The sequence below is a fragment of the Mercenaria mercenaria genome, chromosome 14 (assembly GCF_021730395.1).
Source record: "Mercenaria mercenaria strain notata chromosome 14, MADL_Memer_1, whole genome shotgun sequence".
Classification (NCBI taxonomy): Eukaryota; Metazoa; Mollusca; class Bivalvia; order Venerida; family Veneridae; genus Mercenaria; species Mercenaria mercenaria.
The window spans coordinates 26,090,190-26,096,114 of NC_069374.1; positions in this window are offsets into that span (position 1 = coordinate 26,090,190).

Genomic DNA, 5,925 nt, shown 5'->3' on the forward strand with positions numbered 1-5,925 from the left:
TGTAAAGAGATTTTTATTATTAAATTCTTAACGAGGGATAATTCACTGGTATTTGAGTGGTAGTAACCTTTAGCCTGCTGCCAGCAACTGATTTTGCCTTTGCGGCCAGTGCAGACCAAAATCAGTGTGTACATCCGTGCAAGCTGGTCATGGTATGCACTGTTCACTATTCAGTTAGTATATTTTTTGGACCTCCTTTGAATCATAAGTGGTTCTGCCCAAATCGAATGAAAGACCAGTCCATTTAAGAAATTTAGCAGGGTAAAGGTTAAAACCAAATGTGTTAAATATCATGGCTAAAATGCATCTTGTAAGTCAGGGCCGAGCTGTAAGATGCTAAATTGTTGAAGTATTAACTGGTGAGTTGTTTGATTTCCATTATATCATCAAATTGAATGCTCTCCATGACATTACTATATCACTGCACCTAGAGTTTTCCATGTCATTTCCTGTACAGTAAATAGATAGTGAAACTGTTGTTCCATATTCCTGAACTTAATAACATTCAAGCCTTTTAACCCATAACTTGGTTGTTTTACTCTTTCTCTCTCTTTCTCTCTCTCTCTCTCTCTATATATATATATATATAAACTTTCAAAAATTCTCTGCAAAACTTGTAAAGAAAAGTTACTGGCCGTGAAATCGGAATATTTTTATTATAATTTGCCATGAGCTAAAATTTCATAATGTATTGTCTACATCAATACATTATTTGTATTACATACATAATTATTTATAATTATCGATCCGATTCAAGGTATAACCCAAATATTTAACACCACAAACAAAATCTGTTTTGAATGAAATACAAAGTTTTCTATTCTCACAAACGGTTACTTCAAGTTGTTTACTCTCACAGAATACTACCACTTAATTTTAAATTCTTTAATCTCTTTTGCAGATTGAATACTTTTCATTTATATTTTGAATTTGATTCTAATAAAACCGTATGGTCAAGCTTTTAACAAGTTTTATTCTTCACTTCTCTCGAAAATAATATGAGACAACGTACTATTTATATTATACATCATTCTAAAGAACCCCGAACGCTTCAAATTTTAGATTTCTTAATAAGTTTAGAAACATTTGACACGGTAAGATTATTTTCACTTGTTTCAGGCCATTTTGGACACAATATGTTTTGAATCTTAGGCTAAACTAAATTTATTGAGGGCTTTTTTCAGAATCATGGGTTATCTTAGTAGGCATCAAACCAATATTTCATATAAAAAAAAATAATGAAATTTCAGTGAAGGTATTTATTCAAAATGTTTGATCTGCCAAAATTATACTTTGTGCAAATGCATCTTTGGCAATAAAGTTAACATTTTGAAAATATCTTGAACATCCAAAAATATCCTACAACCACACTAAGTCTTGAATGTCTCTAGAATGCCTTACAGTTTATCAAGATTATGTCTGGATCTTGTAGACTAAAGCCGAAATTTTAGTAAAACCCTGTTACGGATTTAATGGATCAAACTAGCAACAGTAAAAATGTCTTACCACCCACTGCGTATGATATACCGTTCACTTTACAGTGTCCATGTGTATACGCTATACCAGTAAGTACCAGTAGAACGCTAAAGGTAAATGTCAGTTCCATATCTCTACTCGTAAAATATGTTTCGTCGCAAATGAGGGCTCGCTTCAAAGTGATCGCTTATTTATATCGGACGGTGTATCGAAACTGTTGTCATCCTTCGGTTTTACTTGCTTAAATATGTGTTTGCCTAGTAGCTCACCAGTAGTAGCGAATGGAACAAGGGTGAAAAAACATTAGAATCATATAGAAGAATTTTGTTTGTTTCAGTAAAAGTAGCCGAGTGAACATCGAATGCAGATTATTCACGAGCAAGTGAAATATAGTTTGATATTAATGTTAAACAAAGAGTCATTTTCTTTTTATTTCATGCATTTTCAATGACCAATGGTTTGTAGCCAGTTTCATCCGTTTGATCTTCGTAACCAGTGACAAATATATCTGATATTTTCGCTTTGAAGTTATTATATATCTTTTGGTTATAATTTACTAGTTCATTAAAACATAATAATAAATGAATAGTCTATGTTCAGTAAAGTTGATTTTGTAACTTTAAGCAGGTAAGTTCATTTCCAGTCAAACCCACGAAAAGTGTCATATTAACATCTTCAGCAACGAGCCTGAGCTGATGCTGCTGGAAAGTAAGCCTGTTTGGGTAAATCACCTAGCACCGAACACTGGTCAGGATATTAGCCGCGACTTTGAATCGAATCTGGATCGCTAGCGTTTTAGTGCAACCTGCTCACCGCTTCGCATTTACTTCTAGAAAAATCGATTTCAAACAACACATTTTGGAATTTTTAAATGCAATAACTACTTAACTACCATTTATTTCATATATTACAGTGTTTTATATTCATTTCACATTGATTTAAAAGAATTCAATGTTGAAGAGTTTAATAGAAACGACAAAGTAACTAACAGCTCCTGTTGGAATTGCAGACGTTTTAACCTAGCATTGCATGAGCAACTCCAGGGGAAAATGTACCTTTTTTCACTTGATGGCTTGACTTATGGACAGTCATAGCAAGACGAGCGAAGTGGCGTCTTAACCGATCCACTTTGGGAATCATTAGATTTGTTGGAATGTGGTATGCCTCAAATAAAGGATACAGTGCAAAATGGAAATACACGTATCTTTCATCGAGTGAACATCAGTCGCCATATTTTCAAGAGTTGCGTATCTACGAATGATAATATAAAATCGGATGTTCAAGAGTGATTTTAACTTAATCAAACCATACCCATTTTACCCGCGATATGTCCTGTTTGTAGCATCATGACGTCCCAATTTATGAAGTGTCATTATCTATGTTGAAAATAAGATGAATAGTTCTATGAGACTTCTTGTCTTTTTCATTAGAATACGTCGGGTGTATATTTGTATGTAAGTATAGATATTTTTACATCTATATCTTTATTGAAATATATTTTTGGAGAAATGCGAGTATTTATAATTCATATTCTTTTTTCACATATTCCAGTATCAAATCGAAAAGCATAACACAAATATTTATAGTTTTGTCAATGCAACGTGCTTGGACGGTAAATATTCATTGCTGGAAACAAGTAACGTGACTTTGACACCGAGAACTAATTGCAAAATTATATTTCAAGTAGATTGTAATAAATAGCTAATGGTTTCTTTTTGTCACGACGGTATTTGGCAAACTCAGCCTATATTTATACACGCTTCACATAAATGAATAGCAAACTGTTTTAAATTGTTGCTACTAACCTACTTCAAAGTTAGTATGATTCTATTTCATACCAGTAATACCGGTATTTTTTTTGCAAAATCGGTCTTTTGTCATGGCAAGAACTTTTATATGAAACCTTCAAATATGCTTATTGACGTCCATTTTTTTAAAAAATATTATTTATTCACGTTTATCAGTATTTGTTATGGGACCTTCTGGAAAACCATAGAATAATAATAACTTATTGACATACAGTCTCAAAACTAGGACAGGCTTTATACGTGACCCACCTATCCAGATATCAGGCAATGATGACACAACACCTTCATGTTTTAGGTACTTCCGTTTATGGTAAACAAGCATACTCGTTTGCTTAATTGTTAAACCATCAATTACAATTATGTTTGTTATACTTATATTTATCGACAGACCGTATGAAGAGTGTATAGGACTGCCTGGAAATCAAATATATTAAAATCAAAAACAATAAGTGATATTGTAGCTATTTACTTGAAATATGATTTTGCAATTAGTTCTCGGTGTCAAAGTCACGTTACTTGTTTCCAGCAATGAATATTTACTGTCCAATCAGCTTGACATAGGCTTTTACAAAATTCTAAAACACATTTATGACCTGTGGCAGATTTCATGCCTTTATATACGAATTACTTTCTCTTTTTTGTAAGCTGTATTTCAAAGTCATTGTAACAGCGTCGATTCAGATAGCGACACACCAAACAACACGTTGTCATAAGTTAATTATTAAGCCAAAGGAATGTTCCTTGCTGCTTGTTTGCTTGTTAGTAAGTAAAAGGGTGTGTAAACATTTCGAGCATCTATTTATATGAAAGAAATTATTTACAATGGTTGTCAGCAGATATAAAAGAAACACAATAAAGTAGAAATAAAAATATATGGACGGATGGAGGATGGGGATTGAGGTGGGTAATGTGGGCCGGGGTGAGGTGGCGGAATAGGAGACTAAGAGACAATATCAAGAAACACAAGAAACTAAAAGTAAAGAAGAATCCTTCAAAGTTGTGTGTGTGGGTGTGGGTGGGGTTGGGGTTGGGGGAAGGAATACTAAAAGACAATGACAAGAGCACAATACACTAAAAGTAGAAACAAATGTTGTTTTTTGTGTGTGTGTGTATATGTGTGTTGTTGCAGGGGTGGGATGAGAGTGATGTGGTCGGTGAGTTGTGACAGGAAAGTGTCATACGAGGAAGCAACATTGGACGTGGGGTAGAATGGGGAATATGGTTGGAATGGGGCAAGTAGACTGGATATGAAGACACAATATAAAGGAACGCAAGGACCTACTGAAAATAGAATAAAAATTGATTTTAGTGGGTGACGGTAAATTAAAGATTGTAGACATAAAACATGTGCAACAGGGAAGGCCTGTAGGAAGCTTGCCATGATGCGTATACGTGCTGGAACAACGTGGGGAGCAAACGAGCACATACTCAAGACAATATATCAGGGCACAGTGAGACCCCATTTAGAGTATAGCTCAACTTCCTGGTTCACAAGGTTCAAAACCAAGCATTGCGGATCATGACAGGTGCTACAAAGTCTACACCAATCTCCTTCATGGAGAAGCTAACAGGTACACAGCCGTTATAAGACAGCAGACATGCTAGGCTCCTGCTTCAAGCAGAGAAGTTCAGGTCTTTTCAAGACCATCCCATGAAAGCCAAGTTGGATGGCTACACCAAAAATCGGCTCAAACGTAGCAGCTACGATCATGAGGCAAAGAAACATAATCGAGAGTTCAAAACTGACCTGAACATACCAACGACTCCCCAAGGTAGAGAATACAATATAAACCCTCTAGCGAATGATCTGTCCTCGGTGACTGTGAGTCTTGCTGTTCCTCATCTTGACCGCGGGAAGCAAGAGGATGAAGGTATTCAGAAGAGCCTCACACTGGCTATGATCAATGAAGACTATCCTCCGGAAACATGGACTCATGTCTATACAGAACTCATGTCTATACAGATGGATCAGCCACATGCGCCATCAAAGATGGTGGAGCAGGAGTTTTCATTCAATACCAATCTGGCAAGAGAGAAACACTACATGCAGCCACAGGAAATGACTGCAGCAATTATAAGGCGGAGACTGTAACACTCATGAAGGCCGTCTCAATGATTGAAGATTCGGCAGAAGAAAGCTCCTAGGTCGTCTTTCTCACAAATACATTTACACTGTCTGTCATGGAAGCTCTGATCAACCATAAAGCTCCGCAGCTAACCAGGAGAATGCAGAGCCTGGGTATAACCTGCAAAGTAGTAGCAAGAAGCTCAGTCAGAACAACCAACAACACCTGTGAGTTACAAGAAGAAAGTCGCCATCATCAAGGCACTAACGAGACCAACGATAGAGGAAGATGCTTTTCATCTCTTTGATCGGTCTGAACAAGTGATGCTGGTCAGGCTTCGCTCAGGGCACAACAAGCTCAATATTCACATGTTCAAGAAATACAGACAGGCACCATCACCAACCTGTCCATTGGTGAGGAAGATCAGACTACGGAGCATATACTCCAGAGATGTAAAAGGCATGACCAGGAGCGAGCTGCGACTGGGCCGATAGATACCTCAATCTACCAGAAACTGTATGGAGGCATTGAGAATCTGCGGCAAACCACAAGTTTCATCGGGGCTACTGGTCTGA